Genomic DNA, 24,644 nt, shown 5'->3' on the forward strand with positions numbered 1-24,644 from the left:
CCGAACTGGTCTTCGGCTGTAGGCAGCATGAAAGCTGTTAAAATGTCAACGTAAGCTTGTGCCGTGACATTGCCATGTAAAGCAACAAGGGGGCCAAGCCCCCTCCAGAAGAAACATGACCACACTGTAACCCCGCCACTTTCTAATTTCACTGTCAGCACTATACAGGCTGGTAGATGTCGTTCACCAGGCATTCGCCACACACACACCCTACCATCGGATCGCCACATTGTGTACTGTGATTCACCACTCCACACAACGGTTTTCCACTGTTCTACGGTCCAGTTTCGACGCTCCTTGCACCACACGAGGCGGCGTTTGGCATTTGTCTGTGTGATGTTTGACTTATGGGCAGCTGCTCGGTCATGGAAACCAAGTTGCCGCACCTTGCGCCAAACAGTAATGGTGCTTGGAGTAGATCCTGATGCAGTTCGGAATTCCTGTGTGATGGTGGCGATGGATGATTGACGATGATGCTATACGACCCTCTTCAACACTTGATGGTCTCTGGAGGTCAACATGGGAGGTTGGCCTGCACGCTTTTGGGTTGTACACATCCCTTCACTATAACATTGGAAACAGTGAACAGAGGGATGTTTAGGAGGGTGGAAATCTCACACACAGGCTTCCGGCACAAGTGGCACCCAACCAACTGACCACGTTGAAAGTCTGCGAGTTCCTCAGACCATCCCATACTGCTGTCTTACACTATCTGCAGACTACTGAGTTCGCTGACTATGTGTTCCACGCGGTAGATGGCAGTACTGTGACGCCCTCTATGGTAAACACACGTTTCGCGGTGTGTCCGGATACTTTTGATCACATAGAGTAGGTTAGAAAATGCTGTTTTTCAACATTTCGTAACAAAATGAGCAAATTTATCTAGCCACCCTCTCCTATACACCCCCACACATATATATACAGTGTATAATGTGAGAGAAAATTTATGGAAATTCGCCTATGTGTCTGCCCCCCCCCTTCCAAAAAAAATCCTGGGTACGGGCCTGATCTGAATGTTTGCAGTAACGGCTATCGGGTGCCGAAACATGGGGGCAAGGACAGATTACTTTTTTGGTAGAAAAGTCTAAACATTAAGAGGCCATAGTGCGGATGCAACAATTGGAAGAATGTGGCGGGAGGAACTCCCTCCTCTCGCTACTCCTAAGCGCCGCCACTGGACATTTGGATTAAAATTAATGTCTTATTGGGAATGTAAACACACACACACGGAAAAACCAATTCTTTGTTCATTCTGCATAAAGTATCCCCATGCTTATGAAAGGCTATATTGGCAAAATATCGCCCAAAAGTAATAATGAAGTAACATTGAAAAATCTGTTAGCTAAATTGTTATTCGTTTTCTGAAGTAAGTCTTGGTTACTCATGCGGGAGAAGTGATACACGTATGGTTAGATGAACACATGCACTGAGGTAACAAATACAGGGTGAACCGTTTGAGATGTCAGAAAAATAAACCGTTATCTACAAGAGGTTAATGTAGATATCTGTAAGCAGTTTGTTGTAATATAAGCAGAATGGATGTACGTTTCGAGTGAGTGGAGGTTTACAGTCTTCAGCTGCGTGGCGGCAGTAGCATGCATGTGATACTCGAAAATTCCGCATATCATACGACATACTGTGCGCGCTGTTGTGACGTGACCACCACCTTTGTTACCATGCGCATTAATGCCGCCATGTGGCTGAAGTCTGTAAACCTCCACTCATTCGAAACTTGCATCCTTACTGCTTGTATTACACCAAGCTGCTCTGAGATACGTAGGTTAACCTCTTGTATATAACGGTTTACTTTTCTGACATGTCGAACGGATCACCCTGTAGTTTACATTTTGTAGAATGTGATTTTGGACACAAGGAATTCATCGAAATTGATCACCATACCCGGTAATTCATCTCTTTTTCAAAGATGACTTGGGTTGCGTGGCACATCCTTTTCGAAAGCTCTCAAATGTCAACCTCTATCCTGGGCAGTGTACCCTGGAAAGTTTAATCTTGCAGGCGAACGCGCCTGGAACAACAGTCAAAATAATAATTTGTGGGGGGTTGTATTTTCAATGTCTGCGTGTATCTGCTCCCCCCCCCCTTTCGTCACTTTCATCTAATCACCATTGAACCTTATTGTGACCATTAGCCAAAATTAGCAGAAAAGTGACTTCACATAGAACAAATCAGTCGAATCAACAACTAAATCTTCCAAAATTTGAGTTTCATTAGTTCATACCACTTCAAAAGTTGAGGTGGTAGTTTCAATTTCACAGTGTTTCATTGTTGGATCAAGGCAGCTAACTCCGTGAACAATAACGTTGTTTTCCGAAGATTTCAAATATTTGTGTCTGGCAATACACCCTCTTAAATGAACACATCTTTTATGGTGATAATGTAACACGTTCTCTCCAATAGCTTAACGTTGTCGCCTTATAATGAAGAGGTTCTGGTTTCTACTGCCCCCTCCCCTGGTGGAAGCACAATGTACACTGGTTTGGACTCCACTTTAAACTGTAGGTTTAGTCCCGATTAGGCTATCTGAGCATAAATTTCGACTTAAAAACAAATATACAAAATTTTATTATGAATACATCGTGACATTCCTTTTCTTTACTTCATCTGCATCTACAGAATCTGTTGACCTTTTCGGCTAAACCTCTGATGCTTCTAAAGTTTAAACCATTCTCATCGTCATTGATTAGTTATCTGACGCCCTGAATTCTCAAAACAAAGCTTTGCTTCCAACCCCTTCTTCTTTTAATTCTACGTAAGTTAATCACAAGAAAATCGCATGATTACTGATAGGCAAAATTATGTGTGGAACTAGGATTTCTAAATAGAATTAGCCACCCATTATCAATTCAATAATGCTGTTGCTTTTTCCAAACCCACAGAACTGTTACTTCAAAATTAATATACCTCGGTATTGTAGTGGTTATTGTGATTGCTTCTTATTAGTATTTATTAGTAGAACGCATACAAAGCAGTTATTTTGTATTCCATGTAGATATTTGAAAATAACAGGTATATAAAATATAAATATAAAAATTGCAATAAGATGAAGAAAGAGACTCTTCTGGAATTTCAATGTAGACCTAATTAAAACGTCGAAATAATTTATTGTGTTGCTGGAGGAAGCAACGCTGGGGGTTTTATTTGTTTATTTTGAGATTATTTTAATCATATGCAGATCGGGATTTATATATATATATATATGAAGACCTGGAGCTTACAACATCATGATCCCCACCCCAATCCCCTCCACAGTTTTAGTTATAACAGCCAAGCTATATGTTAGTTATACGTATTTCTTAATTTTGTCATCCATCCGAAGTACCTATTTTTTTTTTTATGTGGTACTTTTCAAAGCAGTTTTTCCCCCAGTGAAGGCCCGGAGCTGCAGCCCTCAAGCTCACCCTAAATCCTGATCTCATTTTGACCATACCCTGCATAATTTTGCGCCTTCTAAGCCCACTAGCTGCTTCTAATCATAGAAGTATTAATTGGTGACAGTTTTCTTGTTTCAAGATCTCTAGTAATTCCTTTTTCTTTCAAATGACAAAGTTAAATCAGCTTTTTATGGGATGATGATATGTGAACATTTCTAGTATAGATAATATTCATTAGTAAAATATACATGTACTGTAATGAACACCAGAATACACTTATTTATTGCAACATTCACAGATCTCTAAGTATATGTACTTAGTGAATTTGATTGGGTGAGCAATCGGGGGGCACAGGAATTTTTGGGTGGGCGCTAAACCCACCCCTGTCGCCGTCTCGTCATTTGGTTGCCCTAAGCTTTACATTGGAGCGCGAGTGGATGTCTATTCAAACGTTATTTTCAACGAAGGTAAGAATTTCTCGTGTAAATCGATAATGAAAATGGGATTAGCAAATTTTTAAGATTATGTAGCAAGTCATAAGTTTCCGAAAAATACATTCTCCTGAACCTAAGAATTAATGTATTAAAGTGCAATAACAGGGTTACGCAAACGGACTAAATATAGAATGTTTTTGCACAAAGAGCACTAAACTTGACGTAGTTTAGTCGTTTCTAGCTGCCATGGGTCGATAATACAAAAATTTAGATTTTTACAATACGCTTTATGTGTTTTTTCCTTTTTCTCTGGTTGCGAGTATGTGTAATTCAACGGCAGTGGTAGGGATCAGAGAAACTCCCAAAATTATAAAGAAAAATGTATTAAGTGAGTAAGCGCATTATATGTATATATAATATATATTATATGTATTATTCTACGCTATGACACTATGCCCTATCCGATAACTTAATATTAACGTATGTTTTCATTGTATTAAGCAGGTATTTTCCTGTCGTCCTTTGTTTATTTTTTTGGCAACAACAATTTTAAAATTAAAATTCCTGTAAATAAGAAGCCCTAGTGGTTGCAAAGCATGAAAAAGAAGACAAAATATTTTTTGTAATAAATATTCTTCTCGATAAATATATGTATATAAAACAAAGGACCATATTTACTAGCCACTTGGAAAAGTATGATATCACGTGAAAGAAAAGTCAGTTATTAATAACAACTACAAAAATAAAAGTACAGTCGCTCGGAATTATTATGTATTATTCTTTACCGGATTCACAACAATAAAACACTTAAATTGTGAAAATTGCAGGTGACGTTAACAAGTGATGTGCAAATTTTAAGGCTTTCTTGAGTTCCGATACCTTTTCCGTAGCCAGCCCCCGTGGTGGAGTGGTTAGCACATCGCGCTTCGACGCTAGGGGTCCTGGGTTCGAATCCCGGCCTGGGCATGGATGTTCGAGTGTCCATTCATCAATTTCATCATATCATCACTCATCCCCATCTTCGCAAAATAGCCAAAAGTGGCACAAAAAGCGAAGTAAAATAAAGCAAATTAAACAAACAAAGCTTTTCTGTAGTTGACGATCGTCTTTTCTTCAAAAATATTAGTTTTACAGTACTGTTTATTCATCCATCATGTTCAGGCATAATTTCTGAGGTTAAGATGAAGTTGCAATTTAATGTAATAGCAGCACGTTCAGCATCAAATTCCCCATGTATTTAAATGGGAGAACAATTGCCCATCAGAAGCGTGGGGACACAACAGAGGTGCTGCCACCTACAATAGTTTGCTTTGACCAGGCCCATTAATTCCAATTTTAAGTGAGTGTGTGTGTGTGTGTCGGGGAATTATTTGTACACCATACAACGGTACGTTGTACCGGCACCTTTTCATATGTAAGAATAAAGGTAATAGTTTTCTATTTTAACGAACGAAATGTGTGTGCGATTCATGCCCAATTCACAGATTCCCAATTCACAGACTGCCTGAATTCCTTCCCGCTTCACCGATCATGACCTCCGGCGGAGTGTGACACGTGCAGTCTTATCAAAACTCTTCCAGATTCACAGATTTCTCCCCTCCCCCGTCCACAATACGCGCCCACCTCCTCGGAGTAAGCATTTATTATCTTGCAGATGATAGATTTGCATAATTCTCTCTAATAGGTAGAAATATAGTGTCCTAACATAACCTAACGTAAAGTGTGGAGGGGAGGGGTGAAATCTATGAATTGGGAAGAGGTTCTTCATGTGAAGAGAAGACTGCAAGTGTCACACTCCGCCGGGGGATCATGATCGGTGAATCACACTGGCGGCGATTGTGTTCCAAAATCGGGATAGCAAGGTGACAAAACTGAGGGGGGGGGGACATAGACAGTATATTTCTGTTTGTAGATAAAGTTTAGCATAGTGCGGTGGCAAAAGTGGCGAAAAGTGGGGGTAACTGCCCCCCTCGCCCTCCTAATCGCCACTGAAATCGGGAAGGAATTCAGGCAGTCTGTGAATTGGGAATCTGTGAACTGGGAAGTCACCGTATGTGCGAGCATGCGCGTGTTACTACATGAATGCACAATCATTTATAACCACATTTTGTATACATCTTACATGGATGCCAGCAGAAAATTTTGCAGGGATGTCAAATATGCATCCTTAATTGATTGATTGATTTGCTTTATTTTACTTCGCTTTTTGTGTCACTTTTGGCTAATTTGCGAAGATGGGGATGAGTGATGATATGATGAAATTGATGAATGTACACTCACAAACATCCATGCTCAAGCCAAGATTCGAACCCGGGACCCCTGGCGTATATGCATCCTTAAGTTAGATATACAGGGTATCCGGATTGTAACGGACAGTTTTTAAATAGTTATTACATTTCAACAAACTGAGCATTGTGTTAACAAAGCATTGCAAATTGTATTGTACATTCGAGAGTTGGTTTAGCAAATTTTCATGCATAGTACAACTAGAGGTGGCGGCGCTAGTGTCACTCAAACAAAAATGGCGTCGTTACATGAACTGTAGCGTAGCCCACGGAAGTCAATACGGCGGGTGAGCTGAGCAGGCAGATTCCAAGGTCCACTGTTCAGGAAGTCGTGCACAAAAGGTTACGTTTGTAAGTATACAAGGTGAAGTTGTTACACGAAATTAAGCCAGATGACAAACCAAAAAGACATTCATTTGCCATTGACATTCTGCAGAAGATTGATAACGGCCCAGCATTTGGTGTGCTTTGACGCACGATGAAGTCATAGGCCCGTTCTCTTTCGAGATAGATGATCTACAACAACTGCAAGACTGTATTCGGAATGCTCTTACTTCTGTAACCCCTCATATGCTACACAACACGAGGACGAAGATTGAATACAGACTGGACATTCTCCGTGCAACAAACGGAGCACATGTGGAGCTATACTGAGCTCTAACTGCTTCCAACAAAACTTGGTGAGTTTGCCTTCAAAATGTATGTTTTTGTTTCTAGCTCCTCCTTACCGTATTAAAATAACACACTTTAAAATGCTGTCAGTCCCACTCCGGACACCCTGTTTTGACATCATATTTACATGCCATCATAAGAAAAAAGTGTTGTAGAAAAATGAACGAAGCCAGAAGGGGTACAGAATGAGAGAAAGTAAGATAATTAAGTAGCCAGAGAGAGAGAGAGAGAGAGAGAGAGAAAGAAAGAAAAGGGAAAGAAGTGAGACAACACGTACGTACACTCATACAGAGAGACAAAGAAAGAAATGTGGAAGTAAAGAAGAGAGAAAAGTAGGAAAATGAAATTATATATATATATATATATATATATATATAAAGAAAGAAAGAAAAGCGTGAGAGAAAGAAATATCGGTAGATAAGCCAGGTAAGATAAGCGAAGTAAAATAAAGCAAATCAATCAATCAAAGTACAGGATATACCCAACTCAAGATATGAGCAAACAAATGATGTAACGCTTCATTCTTCATTTATATCTTGTGGGTTTTATGGAACCGGAATAGAGGTTTTGCTGTTGCAGAAATTGTCTTTAGCTTTGGTAGAGCTTTTGTAGAATTGGTAGAGTTTTCTTTCTATTTGTTTTCTTCCACTTTTGGCTAATTGTGACAACGAGTATAAAAATTTGATGAAATTGAGGGAAAGATGTTCACAGCCCGAGCCGGGACAGGAACCAGGAACCTTCATTGGCGAATTTGAAAGTCAATCATGTAACGCACTTGGCCACAGGAAGATACATTTTTTTATATATCTTGTATTGCTTACTTTTAACTTGGCAGACGACTGTATGAATAAGTCTGACGACATGGAATAAACGCAGATTCGTGCATGATGGATCCAGAAATTGAAATGACTAGACGTTCTAGTTGTTGCATTCCTGTCATACATATCTGTCACTAGGAACAATCGCATGAACTTCGCTAAGGTCAGTCCAAGGCACCGACAGTTGATCAGTGTCAGATAAATTCTCAAGTCACGTCGAGCGTTTTCATGTAAATTCAATTGTGAGTGAACTCGCTGCATTCATGGTGCTTCTGAGTACATGCCCAGCGAGAGGAACTTGATGCAATCTCTACACTAAATTAACATATCATTAGCTAATTAGTACGCGCACATTACAGAAACAGGAAATTTGCAATAGTGTATGCCGCTGCCCTTAACCTTTAGCAGAACCAACTGTGGACACAAAGGGGAAAAAAGTGTTCGTGCTGTCTCGCCTACAAATAGCAGATAAACGACTGATAAATCTATTGACAAGTTCATAGCCCGGCACTTAACCTCACGTGACAGTTGCAGGCCTTCGGCTACAAGTTGAACAAACTACAATTCCTGGTGTGTTAAACGAGGAATTCAATATTTATATTACATAAAATTATATCTTCATTGAGGCATGCAATGTAAATATTAAACATAACAACATCATCTGAAATATTTTTTCCAGTAAAACTTGTTCATTTTTCTCTGTGTTTACTTTTATTTCTGATTAAATATCAAAAAGAATCGTATTTCTAATCATACAAATTAAAATTCTAGTCTTCGTTGCTCAATATGTTACTAAAATTGTCGCCTTTATCACAACTATAATCGACTTTCTAGTGATGTAATTAATGATTACTATCCCGCGTAAATAGATTTTCTTCATGATATGTTTTTATTTATTTCATAAATCACGACGTGATTAACGTAAAGATGTATAAATTGTCGCAAAATGACTAAAATACCAATTAAATTAGACTTAAACAAGTTACAAAGAAATGTATACAGTTTCTAATGATTATGATACATAACATATTATTCTCCCCCAATATATAAATATGCAAATACAAAATGAAATTGATAACCAGAAGAAAGTCACCGTCACAGCGTACACAATTTAAAAAGCGTTATTAAGAATTTTCTTTTCTTTGCCATTTTCCTTCTACCGACGTAAGCAGACAAATGTTATAAAAGTGACTGCTCTTGTTGATTTTCTACATGAACACTATCCATATGTTACAGTAATTTTCTTTTTAAATGATATGTACAACCAAATATCCTCGTAAAAAGACATTAAACTTAAGGAAGTAAACAAACTCTCGTTTCACTGCCGTGTCAAGGTTCTTCAAATGATAAACATCCCAGCAAAAATTGCCTCTCAGCACGGTAAATATTTGTTGCTAATGTTAGCTGAGACGAAATTTATTCACGATATCCATTGTATAATTGTATTCTGCAAGTTACCCAAGCACCTCCACTTCACGTGGTTTACATTATATACAAGTTCTTGTAGGATAATATTTTGTATGTTTACAGAGGTCTATCAAGAATTTTCCGTCCGGAGAGTGGGGGTAAGCTTGTATGTAGTTTACTGCATTCATAAATTCTAGATTTGTATGAAATTGAGACTAATAAACATTAATTAGTTGTGTTTAATATTTCAAACGTGTAGTAAACACATATGTGCAAACCACAAAAATAGTATATAACGAAGTGAATAACATAATCTGTAGCATGGTAGTATTTCACTTATTTCCACTATCTGCACAGTCTTGTAAATCATCCCTCTTCAAATGAGTTGAAATTATCGAACATTTACAATGTGGATTTCAATTGAAGTAATCGACGACCCGTCCAAAGTTCAATGATTTAAAAAAGGCACCCCACAGTTTATTTTAAGGCTAGCCGTGCTATGAAAGAAAACCTTTATAAAATTAAAACTCGGAAATCTGACTAAGTTGCCTTTGGAGAGTCTGGAAATAAGTTGAAAAGTAAAATACTCGAAAGGAATTAGCAGCAATAACGTAAAGCCTGTCTCCGTGGCAGAGTGGTTAGCATAACGTGCTCCGCATCCAGCCGTACTGGTTCGAGTCCTGGATAAAGTTTGTCTCTTCATTTATTTTATCATTCATTTTGAGGTTTGCAATTAACATGAAAAAGCATAAAAGCAGCATAAAATAACAAATAGAAGAATTATACATGCCTTGTAATCAAACGTTTCCGGGCTCAATACCCGGTGGAGGCACATAGTGGTTCAGAACCCACTTTAAACTGTAGGCCCAGTCTCGATTAACCTTTCTCTGCATAAAGTGTACTCAAAACAAAAATTCAATTCAATTTACTGCAAGGCGACAACTTTGTCACCCGTCATCGGTGAGGCCCAAGGGCTGTAATAAACTTACAAAGTAAATAACATTAGTATTAGTTTTATATTTTATAGTGTTCTAGAAATTTTCTACAGTTCATTCACACGTCCGTGTGTGTGTGTGTGTGTGTGTGTGTGTTCGATACAGCCCTTTAACCAAGTGTTTCAGGATTCGATAACCGATGGGAACACATTTTACTTCTTTTTTTTAAAAAAAAAAACAACCTCTGAACTGTAGGCAGGGTCCAGATAAATTTATTTGAGCTAAGGAGGACTCGAAAAAACTTTGATAAACTTTATTACAATAATTAACAAACAAGTGTAATCTGGAAAAGTTGCCAGGGATATACCTAGTTTCCTAATTTACTCCAGCGCTTGTTTGTAGTTAAAACAGCCATACGATTCTATAAATTCAATCTGGCCTTTTAATTTACAAGGTAGAAATATGATCATTGGATACGTAAATTCAATGTTTGCTTGAAATATATTTTTAAATATTACATATGTATTCACTGCTCTGATAATGTGAGAGCCAAGTATTGTAAAATTGATTTCCTTTCGGATGTATAACATGTGTCACATGTTCGATTGTTTGTCGATTGGCGCACAATGACTGTATGACCCAAATAATTTCTTCCTGGTCATACAGACAACTACCAACGGAAATTTTACGCAATGTTGGGAAACATTGAGTTTTTTTAATACGACCAGGATTTTGCCTTACGTTTTGTATAGAATACTACTGATTCGATCAGACAATACCCACTTCCACGTAACATACATAAGTTTAGTTATCTATTGATGAAGTTATTTCCATAGCGTTGCTTGTCTACCTATCTACTTATTGCTTCTCTATTGTATGATGATGAATGATGAGGAGATGACTTAATGAAGACAATGACGTATCCATGCCTAATTTAGAATTCGAACTCTGGCTTCGTACGGTGCTTTGCTAAGTACTTAGCCACAGAGAGTGGCTAAATATAAGCTCAAATGTTATTGAAAAGTATGCAAATCATGAATTTTGCAGTAGGCATAGAAGGAAACAGAGGGTTATTAATTTGCACGAGAATATGCATCACCTATTGGACAATTGAAATTCTGCACTTGAATTTATGTCATTTTTCAATTGGATGAGCTTGTAAGTGCATGCCAATGCCTCAAATGATGACCATTCGAGATTGGGAAATCTACAAAATTAGAAAGAATTCTAGATTTCAATATTGTACTCACTAGCTTTTAAAAGTGCAATCCTTAGTTAACTTTTGGAAACATTTGTTTGGAAGAATCGATATTTCAAACATCCTGCCTTCAATTTCATAACTACCGTAGTTGTCCCACATGATTCCGTTACATTTATTTAGTTAGTAAAGAAAGTCTACCGTGTGTGCTAGATGTATATTTACTGTTTAATCTCACCAATGGCCCAAATATTACATGAAAAGACTTGTGAAATGATGTAAGTTTCATAATACCAGAGGAAGACTATGAAAGGCTCACTGTGAACATCCGCGAACCAAACGTTCAAAATGCTCCCAAAGAAATTCAGGTTAGACCTAATAAGGTAAATAAGGAATGGGAACGGAATGGACATATTTTTTGTATTTCTTCGCATGCAGCAGGTTGAAATCGTGAAAAGGCCTATTCACGAATAACCAACTTTCGCAAACAAATGGAAGCACATGTAGTTTGTGTGTCATGGATTCATAGTGTTCATTTTCTTTGTTGCTCGATGTTTGTGATTGATAACAGAGGATGCGTGCGGAAGGGTTGAGTGCTGTGACCTGAAGGGTTCCGTTACGAGGCACGCACGTGAGTGACCACACCACCCGCATACTCAGCTTCCTCTTCTGTCGTTTCCAACTTCCTATACAAGTGGACAATAACGACTCACATGATGAGAAATGCTTCCATATCCGTGGTAGGGGATGTTTTGTTCCGTTGCACGCTCATCACAGCGTGGTGTGTGGACAACTCATTGTCATAGTACTCTTTTGATGATGTAACTCGGCAATTCTTACATTCTTCAATGGAAGCGTAGGTGAATCTCCTGCTGGGGTTAAAAAAATCCTCAACAGTTTGGTAATTTGATGAGTTATCTCCTATAGTCTTGATGTAACTACAATCAATGAGGTCCACTTGGACTATTCAGTGAATTAACGAATGGTTATCGCATCAAGATGGAATTATATATCACACACCTTCGAAACCATGAGTGAAACTGATTTTTTTTTTCCGTCTAAGTAATATCCAGAAAGCTTGGGCATTCCAAGATTACCAGATTCAAAGCCACCTGATTTCTTAAGAGGTGTACTAAAGGAATGATATCCTTGTTGAAGAATAAGTTTTAAAAATAAAACCAGAAAACTGAGAGCTATATTTATCCGTCTTTTAAAATATTTTAAAGCAGGGTTGTTAAAGGTTCAGAAATTTTAAATTAATTCAATTCTGGCCCAGGAGAGAAAATCGGCAAGCGTAAATGGGTTCTGGACCGTAAAGAACCGTTTTATCTGTAAAGAATTTCAATTCGGTCCAGGAACCTTTTTTGTAGCAGTTTAAATAGGGTCCAAGTTCCGTATTGAAATGAAACAATACGCAACTTGGACCGAATTTAAATTGTGCGAGAGAAAAAAAAGTTCCGATCCTGTCACACAACCCAATAGAACCCATTATAATGCATGGGTTTCTGGATGTTTAACAATCCCAGGGTTGCATGGGTTAAAGGTCCAGGAATTGTAAATGAATTCAATTCACGTCCGGGAGAGGAAATCAGCAAGCGTAAATTGGTTCTAGACCGTAAAGAACAATTTTATTTGTAAAGTATTTCAATTCGGTCGAGGAACCTTTTTATTTGATTAATTTCAATTCGGTCCGGCTGAATTTAAATACTGTCCAGGAACCTTTTTTCAATGAAACAATACGCAACTTGGGCCGTATTTAAATTGTGCGGGAATAAAGGTTCCCGTCCTGCAGCGAAACCCAACAGAACTCATTAGAATTTCTGGGTTCCTGGACATTTAACAACTCTGCTTTAAAATTAAAGCCAGAGAACTGAGAGCTATATTTATCAGTTTTTATTAAATATTTTAAAGCAAGCTATGATTCATTTACATTCTCCCAGCAACTTCCAGCTCCACTTTATGCCTTCTAAATTTTCTGTTACACTCCCATAACATTTTCTAGCAATGTATTTTTTGTCCTCTGGTGTAAAATTTATCACCCCATAAATTTATTGTTTCTTCGCTAGATTGGAAGTTCGTGACAAATTCCTAAGGTATCATACATTAGGTTAATTTTTAGTAACATTTTTTGTATGTAAGTCGGTTCAGCTGATTCAGTCTTTAAAAGTAAAACAGATGTGTGTATATTTCAGAAGAGGAAATGGTTGTCTAAAGTGATATTAATGGTTGATACATTCTGAATCTATTCTACGTCTACATAAAATGAGGAAAAGATATTTGGAAGCAGTCTGAGTACTATCAAACAATCTCAGCAAGTAAGAATCTAGGTCGTAACATCAAACACGCAACTAACTACAGGTAGCCGAAAAGGATTACATAATCCAAGAGATAAGGAGACAAGGAAGCAGGCCGCTCTATGATAGGACACACGAACTACAGGCTCCGTTTCTGTTACATTTTAAGCTTGAACATACGTTACAACACCTTTCCTTTTCTTACAAGCATTAGCTATCTTTCAGGTTCCAGTCATTATTGCAGATTTGTCTAATATCATTACTGTGTTTTTATTACTTACTGCTATTCGTATTAATATTAATATTATATCGCCTGGTTCATTCAAATGCATTAACTGTTGTAGAAAACTTTGCATCTAGTACAGTTAGTTTGGTGTAGCTACATCATAATTTATCAATTAAAATTGTGAATGTTAACAGTGGTATACTTGAACGACAAGTCTTTTTATAACATTCTTTAATTAATTTAGCAACCAATGAGCCGAGGTAGCTCAGTCATTGTCGACCTCCGTGGAGGAGTGGTTATGAAAGCACGCTGCGACGCCAGGGGTCCCGGGTTCGAATTCCGGGTAAGACATGGATATTTGTGTTTGTCCTAATGAAACAAAAACTGAAAATTGAGATAATCCGAGAAATGTAAAAATTGAGAAAAAAGTTTAAAATGGGGGATATTACCGCTTAGGGGTATTCCTTTTTATAAAAAAATATATATGTGTATAAAAAAATTGTTAGGGCGTCTGACTACCATGCGAGAGACCCGGGTTCGATTCTCCGGCAAGGGAGTACCGGGATTTTTTCCACCTGTTCAAGTGGCTCCGACGCCCATCTAGCATCGTCGTATAAAGTGGCTACCTGGAAGAAACTCTGGGGGGTAAAGGCAGCCAGGGGCGTGGTGCTGATCACATCACCCACAACTTCGACCGTGATCAAGAAAGTGTAGGGCCGTAACTCCACGCCCCTCATGACGTGGTTCAAAGCACAGGGAAGCACCTTACTTTTTTACTTCTTTTTCTTTACCAATGGACGTAAATAGAGCCTCCCGGTGACGAAGTACGATCACGCCCTAAGTTCCAGGTTTGTCTAAATGTCTGATTATTGTTCTTCCTTTGTTCGTTTCCGTTCATCAATTTCATCTTATCCAAATTCACAGTCATCGTTGCGAGTAGTCTAAAGAGGCACAAAAGCGATGAAAAATTTAAAATATGCAAATATCCATATATAAGCCCAATAGAAACGTGAAGAAGGTAAAGCGTATAAAGTAAACCGAACTAATAATGCTGTGAAATTCCAAAACTAATATAGGGCTTGTAAGGCCACCCAAGAGTCAGCCTCACTTCCACGCAGTACACGCCGCTATGGATACCATCTCAAGACAGCCCTTCATCCAAGCATTCGCATTGAATAATTCAGGGAAAGAGTTGAATTTAGCTTGTGAACTCCCGAATACGAATCCGCAGACTTAACCACACCCGAAGACAAAGATTGCGGGTTCGAATCCAGAGTGTTTGTTCTCTCATCAACATAAATTAAAAACGCAATCAGTGCAACCGAAGAGGGAATTTCTAAGTAGGGTATATTTTTTGTCTAAAGTTCACTTTATGCACAAGTAGGCTACACGGGACTGGACCTACAATTCAAAGTGGGATCCGAACCACTATGTGCCTCCACCCGGTATCGAACCCGAGGGATGCTTGTTGATTCTTGTGTGGTTCAACCTCGTGACAATGAAGTAAGAGGTATGCTTACTCAAATTATTCGGTTTTGGGGATGACATCCCCCCATCCCCCAATTTGAGCACTGAATACAATACCATAAGAGCGCATTTCACTGTGTTTGAGAGTGACGGGACAGAGTTCAGAAAAAGTAAAGTAGAACGTCGCAGGACTTACAAAATTACATCCCATTTTTTACAATTACTATTATATTCCGTTTCTCATTGTTTTCCCCTTCTCGTTTTTTCGACGCATGATGTAAACACACATTTACTATTTACGGAAGTCCAGCTCCCCCACCCTCCTCCTTGGCGTTATTGATTCAGCAAATGGGATGCATGGATGGGCGTAGGAGGAAATGGTTTGTCAGCCAAAGACTTATTTGCCACAATCGCATAAAAGTGGACAGAGTAACAGCTCTTAATTACTGTGCGTTTGAGTTTACCCGCGCATCGGCCGAGGGCGCTGACACATTTTCCGCGTTCCCATGACGACGGGACCAAACAGTCTGAGAGCATGTGCTGCAGGTAAACTCTCCATAGCAGTGGGTGCCCGACAGTCAAGGGAACTCGTTCGTTCGTCAGGACCACACGCTCTTCCTGTAAGTACCGCAGATCCATCTCTAGAGAACTTACATCGGAAGTTTAACTATTAACTATTATATTTTAGCATCTGCGTTCTGTTTTCCGGGATGTAGGTCGTGTTCTTTTCGGAAGGCACTCCATTGTCAACGTCTCCTCAGTGTAATACACCTTGGATTGCATTTTTTGCAGACAATCATGGCTCTTGCGTCTGGACCCGCAACCAGGTTGTTGTTGTTTTGTTGAAGATCCAGAAACCCAGAAATTCTAATGAGTTCGATAACAGGGACCGGAACCTTTTTCCTTAGCGCAATTTAAATTCGTTCCAAGTTCGGCATTGTTTCTTTTCGGTACCGAAATTGAACAGTATTTAAATGGGATTCGGAAAAAAATGTTCTGGGTCATGATAATTCCGGTTCCGTTCCGAATTGATTATCTTCTCTTTCTGGTACAATGGAAAGCTGTGTTCTGAATATGTCCGCTTGTACGTTTTATGCAAAAAGGTTACAAGAAAGGTTAATCGGGAATGGACCTTGAGTTTAAAGTGGAATCCGAACCACTGTGTAATGTGTCTGCACCGGGAATCGAACCCACGACCACTCGATTTCAAGGCGACGACGTTATGTTTTATGTTGATATGACACTGTCCGCGGTTGTAGAAAGGCGTAGAGCAGGGAAGCAATGATATCGCAGTTGCTCTCTCATGTGCCACATTCAAAAGCCTCTCTTGGTGAAGTGTTAACCCCATGAGTAAATCTTATCAGTAACTATGTGCGAAATGAGGGTTATCCTCCATGAAACAAACATCTGATAGAAAACAAATGATTATAATTGCACAAGCAAAGACAAGTGCAAACACACGGTCAGTATCTTCGGTTTCATTTACATGGAAATTCCCATCTACAGAATTTTTACACAACCGAAGATAACTCCAAATTCACTTTTACATTGACAGAACCAGCATGAAAACTGGAGGTTGCACGTGATCGAAACACAAAACAAACACTAATCCGCTTACCTGAAGTACAGTATTGCGGCCACGACATAAGCATCTCGATTGGAGTCGTACTCAAAATACTTCCGTACGAAATCAAGGTCTTTGACGACGTTTAATGAGTGATGAAGGATTGACGATTAGATGAGAAATGGAGCAGCTAATATGACGAGGCGAACTTCCGCTGCCAGTGGAAGTTACCTATTAACACATCCTTCAAAGAATGAAATTTCTCTGCACGTGTTGCCAACTTCCATGTTGTCCCTGGTTTAAAGCAAACCTTCAACACAAGCCCAAATACAACCTAAAATCTCAAAGGCAAACGTGCGCGATATCACCATTTCTGTAAATCATTGGTCTAACCAGTAGCGTAACTAACACGCTCTGCGCCCCCCCCCCCTCGCAACTTTCGGTTGTGCGCCCCTACTAGTTTTTTTTTTTTTTTAAAAAATAGCTTTCCTTCCTATAATATTAATTTACGCCTACATTTGTATTAGGTATATACAAATATGAAAATACATACATATAACAACAGACAAACTGTAAAAAAATATATATATTTATAATTACGCGTACATATGAAAATATATGAGTTTTAATAAATGGGTCATGCATACCTCTCTAACAAGTCTATGATGTTTAGAAAATTCCCAAAACTACTTTGCACGTTCGTTAAATCTTCTCGATGTCCCGTCAGAGCAAAATTACAGGTGGATAATATTACATCTAAAATTATTTTAAAGATTTCGCGCCACTTATCCAGACCTTGCTTGTTTCAACATTGTTTGGACATCTTTATGATTTTTCCAGGCACCATGCAGTCATACCTGTATTCAAGTGAATTCAGCACATTTCGGGTTCTCTAATTTTTTTACTTAAACTTTTCTAATCATTAATTTTCCCTTTACACCATGCAACATTAACGTGTTTATCGAACCTATCGGCAAACAACCGACACAATAAACAGCGTCTAAAATAGATTAATAACGTAACCAAGATCTGTCTATTTTGAAGGATGTCCACAAAAATATATGTTTGGTTGAAAATATATTTTAAGGTCGAAAGGAAAACTTTTGTGAACTGTCAGTATCTCTTAATTTATCTTCATTCTTACTGCGCCACCGAAGACCGTGCGCCCCCACCCCCCACACCACGGAGGTTGCGGGGGTGTTATTTACGCCACTGTGTCTAACATTAGTGCGCCACCGTTCGGCTTTTCGGAAAGAGCCAGCGAGTTCGAAATGCGAATAATAGCTGACTGCCATTGCTTTTGTCTATTTTAAAAAACAAATTTAGAGCATATTTTACAATGGATTTGCATGTCCTCAGCCAGCAGCTGAATTAGTATTTTATGTTCACAAGTGGATAGTTTTCTTTTCGTCAGGCCCCTAATTATTGATTTTGTTTAATTTACTTCGTTTTCTGCCACTTTTGGCTAATGGATCACAATAATATCTCTTCCCAGTATTATGGTACCACTTTCCGCAGAGAATCAAACTAGAACCGATTTCAATGGAACGTTTTTTGGACCCTTTTAAAGCAGTGCGTGTGATTTGTGTTCCGAGACCGAATTAATACATTTTCAAGAGAAATCTGTTCTTTATAGTTCCATTTCCACTTGTTTTCTGTTCCGCACAGGAAGAGAATTAATTTACAGCTCCTGGTCCTTTGACAACCCTGCCCACAGCCAAGCTTGTATCCTGTCTCCCTGTGTTTGTGATTGTCCTTTCAATTTCACCTAATCAACATTCATCCTCACTTTCGCGATTATTCAAAAGTGACGGAACAAGGAATCCATGTGCGTTACACTTTGCTAGGAAGTCACAGGGACGTGACACGTTCTCTATCTTCGCCATAGTGGAGGTGATGTGATCAGCACCACGCTTCAGTAGCCATCTTGCTACGCCACCTGGACAGGCAGACATTTTGCGAGCCTAACTCAGAGCTCTATCGTTACGGTTAACCAATTTGTAGAAACGCTGTATAGAATATAAATGTGGGAGAAAATCTGATAAACTTTAGGTATTCTCTTAAAATTTACAAAAAAGTCCTGCTAATTTGATGGCATAGTTGTGGATTCGAATTCTGTTTTCGGTGGGTTTCCCCATCATTGATATAATCTAATCATCATCCTTCATCCTCACTATTAGCCTAGTTATGAGAAAAACTACATGAATATCAAAAAATTAAAATATGACCAATTTTTAACGTTCTCCAAATTGTCATTCCATACTTGTGTTTAATTCAGTTTTCCGTAACCGAATGTATTGTTTTTTCTTGTACTGGTTATATACCATGTCATATTTATGCTACAAATAAAAGCTTGAACGAGATGGACTAATATAGCTAATTATGCAAGTAGATCAGAGAACATTGATTGATTGAGTTGGTGTTTTAAGTTCACTTTATGCACAGTAAGGCTAAGCTCAGAGAACAAGCACACAAACTTTCCACAAATTGAATTCGAACGTCGGGCTGCCACCTTGGTGGCCGAGATAATCAAGTGTTTCATTGTTTTTGTTCTTACATTTAATTCATGAAGTCGTCGTTCATATTCATCCTTATTGTTGCGATTAGCTTGCGTTTAAGATACTTTAAAGCAGGGTTGTTAAAGGTCAAGGAATTTTAAATAAATTCAATTTCGGTCCAGGAGAGAAAATCACCATGCGTAAAGAACCTTTTTATCTGTAAAGTATTTCAATTCGGTCCAGGAACCTTTTTTCAGGATCAATTTAAATACGATCCAGGAACCCTTTTTTAATGAAACAATACGCAACTTGGACCGAATTTAAAAAAGGCTCCGGTCCTGCAGATGAACCCAATAGAACCCATTACAATTTATGAGTTTCTGGACCTTTAACAACCCTGCTTTAAAGAACTCAAACAGAACCATTATGCTACAACGAGTACAGAGCACTTGGTCTCGCAGCTTTCCATACTACCGATTAGCGTCTGACTCAACGTCTCGATTTATCTGTGCCATAATTTCCCATAAACATTGTTTCCACTATAATTATTTCTGCTCTATCTTTCTTTTAATCTTCCTTCAGAGAGCATGCCACTAATTTGTAGATCAGCATTCATTCAGCAACTGAAAAGCCTCTGAAATATTCTCATTTAGAATTGTTATTAACTATAATTTGATTCTTTCAAGCTTCACTAATGCGGAACTGAAAAAGGGTGTGTGGCAATTATTAATGAAACTGCTTGAATAATATAATTATGGAACGAAGAGCAAACTCTGAGAGTAAAAGGTATTTCCCAAAATTAATAATTAGTTTACTTTTACGCCTAAGTAATTAGATCAACAGATATTTTCATAATCTCATTTCCTGTGCATTGCTTTACAAAAGGTATTATTGCCATACAACAGTTTGAAATTACCTACCTTAAACATATCTGAGAATATGTGTGAACTAAATATGAAAAGAGACATGTGCTTATGTTGTCGTTGACAATTCAACTGACCACAGTGGCTGAGCGTGTTGAGTGATTGACTAACAATCTCGTCATGGAAGGTTCCGGGTTCGAGTCCAGCCCTGAGCATGGGTGTTCGTTCCATTAGGAGTATCCGTTCATAAATTTCGTCTACATCAGCATAATTAGACAACTCGACGTATAGTACTTACTCCTAAAAACCTTAACATTTTAAAAATATAATTTGTAAAGTGTCTGACAAAATCATAAGTTAAATCAAAATCTTACTCAAGCAAAAAATTTAAAGTATTTTCACTAGCATGATTAGTGGATTTTTTAAGGTACGTACATTGAAATTTTAATGTTTATAAACCTTGTAAATGTTGTCACAGTAACAATCAATTTCTATGGACATTGCAATTTGTACATGTCATAGATGTAAGGAGATAAAACACAACTTATCGGATGCTCTTATTTTTACAATACACACAATTTTATGGAGAATTTTTAGTGAAATATCAATCTTATATTAATATGCTATTGTTTACGTTATCTCGAAATTCCACACCGGTGATTTGGCCGTAATAAAAATATGTGGATACAACTACGTACCTAAACGCACTACCATGAAAATAGGCGGCTGGGCAGAATTGCGCTGGTGCCACGTATGGGAAAACAAAGCGAGAGCGAGTTCCCGCGCACTGTGTGGCAACGTCAACCGGGCTGCGTTGCCTAGTTCGAGCGTCAGACCGACCTCTCTCCGGGGCACTTTTGTGTCATCGCTGACCTTTCGAGCAAATACTGTCAGTTTGTACCACATGGATTACAAAGACCAACTCTACAACGAGATCGTTTTTCTCTTAAAACTCCGAACTCACGGGGTTGTGCTCCGATGTGGCAACAGCGCGAACTTCTGGCACCCGCCTAATTTCATGGTCGTGTGTTTAGTCTAAATCGGTTATTTACAAGGTGGGCGTTTGAGACAATGGAGTTCTGTTGTGGAGCTCTAGAAGGAAAGATTCCGTGAAGAGATGCGATGATGTGCTACTTCTTTGCTAGATCTTCGCTGTTTTATGAATATGAGCCACATGGCGGAATAAATGCCCGCAAGTAAAGTAAAAAGTAAAGTTGCCCTCTGAGGATCGCACCATACCATGAAGGTACGTACATAGGGGAGGAAGGGACCCTATATATTCCCAGAGGTGACGCAATCAACACCACGCTCCAATTTCATATATCCCAAATAGTCGCCCTCGGGTACCCATTGATGCAAGGTCGGATGAGTCTCAGAGCAGAATTTTACGGACATCGGCAGAAAAATTCCACCCGAGATTATCCAATTTGAAGTGTTTTTCAAAAGAGAAGAAAAAGTTTACAAGTGGTTTTCTTCTTCGCTGTTGTTCAAAACTAGTGAAATTTCACGTGAACGTTGACAGTCGTTCAGTAAATCTTTGTTACTGGAGTATACTACATGTATATCGATTCTTCCATTAAGTTTTTACAACCAAGACGCTGACTTATACCAGGAATGTCCTTGGCGACTGTTGTTCTCTGGCAGTTTAGTACGTACACCTTAATATTTGGAATTTTTTTTTATTATAATGATCTGTATACAGAGTAATCAAAAGTCAAAGTTTGCTTTAAGTTCACTTTATGCTCAGATAGGCTAATCGGAACTGGACCCACAGTTTAAAGTGGCATCCTAACTACTGTTCAATGTACCTCGACGGGAGATCGAACCTGGGACCCTTAATTACAAGGCAATAGCTTTACAACAACGCCCTTGGGTAAGGAGAACTTTCACAGATAAGGGCGATGGATATTTACATTATTAAAATATTTTTTGGTTCCATTACTACCTGTTTAGGCTATTGATGACGGCGAGGGTGAATGATGGTTGGATGGAATTGATGGAGAAATACTCTCAAATGATCACTCATGGTCAGGAACCCATCCGGAACCTCGGATGGCGAGATTGAGTGGGCCACTCAAAGTGCTCTGAAGGTCAGTGGGGAATTAATGATAGGCGATGTTATCTTCTGAAACTTTAGGTCGACACTCGAACGAGTCATATGCAATGCACAGTACCTAAGTATCAGAATCATTACTACATTGCTAGTGCTCACGTCTATTGTTTTAAAAATTAATAGAGACTTTTCATTAAGTGTTAAGGAAAAACTAACTAAGGCAAATATTTCATTCAGTAGTATTTATCTGTAATAGTAGGTCATAGTAGTTATTTTCTCTGCTATAAATTGATAGAGTTCGGTAACTGATCAGTACTGAGTTTGGATCTGTACATGAATACAAATACGAAATACAAATACAAGGAAATACACCTAGTTTCTCACCCATTAACATCCTGCTGCATGGAACATTGTGAATGTGAAGAAAAGGCTTAACAAATTGTCTCACAAAGGGGTTGAAAAGAGACTATCATGCTCAGACAATCTAAATTCTACCATTTTGAGTAATATTGAGTGTGGAAACTAAATAAATTGAAGTAAAGACAGCTACGAATATATTTTCCCTTTCCTAGCAAGTGGTGAAGAACTGACTCAGCAAAACAAAATACTCGTACCTAAGCGTAGTACAATTTGTGATTTCGTATGTGTAGTCGCTTTTTAATGCCAGTCAAGGTATGTCTGAGAAAGATCTATTTTCCTGCTCTCTTCTTAATAACCCGTTGATCTTGAAGTGCAATTGTTTTAAGAGCCCTTTCAAACACAAATTCATTTCGAGCCGTAAATATACTAATTAGAACTTTTCGCCAAGGCTGTGGGAACCGCTACCTCGAATTTTCATTTTCGTTCATGAACCGTGAATAATGAAGGAAGAAGAGGCCAAGCAGATAAAATCCAACAAAACTATTATAAAAGTTTCATTGTGTAAAAAACAAGCCAAGAATATTTCATTTATGAAGAATTTGGAAGGTTCGGTATCAGTTTCTTAATGTAAACAAGAGGATGGATGTCACCACGAACACAATAAACTAGATGTGTAACTTATCATAATCGCTCCTTATTGTTCAGATTGCGTGTTCCTAAGTCGGAGAAAACTCCATGAAGATTGTTTTCCCGTTATTTAGGACTGGCACTAGGTTGGAGTCTGGAGGGCCGGTCGGAGATTTATCATTCTCTTTTCTTCCATCATCCGCTCTGTGGTTAACTTAACGGCACAAACAAGCGACGTTAAATAAGGCTGCATAAATGAAGCTTCTGATAAAATACGATCTCCAGATATGTGAAGAAACTATTAGATTTGTTTGTTTCAGGTGTTGGTGCAACACACACATAATATGTAGTGTATTTTGTGTAAATATATCAAATATGGAAGGAAATATACATATGCATTCAATCCTCCCGTGTGAGAACATGTTTCAATAGTGTAAATTAGTTCTGTATACACCTTGTTAATAACTACCTCAGATATTTGATTTGTAGCCAGTACCTGGATCCGACTACCTTTCGTAATAAGAAATTATTTAGAATTGCTTAAACATAGGAATGTCAACGATATTGGACCCGAAAATCTACGTGGAAATCAGACGTCTTAGCAGTTGAGCCAGTATTTAATAAACAAGAAAAGTACATTATTCTTGTTTATTAAAAACTGTCAACAAACACATAACTAAATTTAATAAATAAGTGTATCTGTATGCTCATCAAATGAATAAAATTATAAGTTAATAAGTTTATTTATTTGTGTGGATGTTTGCATGCTATAGGAGATGTAAAAATTACTTTAGTACATCTCTGTCTCAAAAAAAAGATAATTGTAAATATATCTCCTAATACGAATCATGATTCTTAGTCGTGGTAGGAGATCTGTAATGTTTTCCGTCTGTAAATGGAATTGGGGCACAACAATTTAGGAAAGCTTCGTGATAATAATTTGCAATGGTCAGTTAAAAGAAAAAGTTACTTACTGCGCACGAAAACAAAAGGCAAGTGTTTGCATCATTTTCGTTCTGGCAATGGAGGCATTTGTGTGCTAATTTGGTCATTAAGTTCCCCACGATATTTGACGATGTTGTTAAGGAAAGAGTCAATCACATTAAATCCCAAGTCATCACGAATAGATTAAGCAGAGCAGAGGGAAAGGGCCAACGGGTGCTCGTTAGACAAGAAACGTAACACAATCATTTGGGCAACAATGATCATTAGAGTAGTGAGATTGTTGATCTTGTTCAGGAATCAAATTGAAACTTGTTCAAAACTCAACTACAAATCATGTTACACGAAAGCTAGTTCTTATTATTATAATTCCTGAGGACATATAACAATTAATAATTATTGTTGTATATCCCAAGGAATACAAAACACAGCATATATGTGTGTGTATGTGGATTGATTTGGTTATTTTACTTCGCTTTTCTGCCACTTATCATTGTAATGCATTTTTCGCCAGTGTTAACTTGGTAGAATCCTTCAACCGTTCTATGTATAAAAACATTCTCTACTGCAATCTGATTGCATACAGATACAGATAAAATACACAAACAC

At 38.2% G+C, this 24,644-nt stretch overlaps 1 protein-coding gene across 1 annotated transcript in view; it reads left to right on the top strand.

Moving 5' to 3' along the window:
- The first annotated feature begins 15,605 nt into the window (after window positions 1-15,605).
- Window positions 15,606-24,644, top strand: part of LOC145984295 (MAM and LDL-receptor class A domain-containing protein 1-like) — a 75,857-nt gene continuing 66,818 nt past the window's right edge. Inside the window, exon 1 of the mRNA XM_083117938.1 lies at window positions 15,606-15,748. The gene's annotated coding sequence lies outside the window, so the exon portion shown is untranslated. The remainder of the gene's footprint in view (window positions 15,749-24,644) is intronic.

The sequence above is a fragment of the Lepisma saccharinum genome, chromosome 2 (genome assembly GCF_977018435.1).
Source record: "Lepisma saccharinum chromosome 2, izLepSacc3.1, whole genome shotgun sequence".
NCBI classification, from domain to species: Eukaryota; Metazoa; Arthropoda; class Insecta; order Zygentoma; family Lepismatidae; genus Lepisma; species Lepisma saccharinum.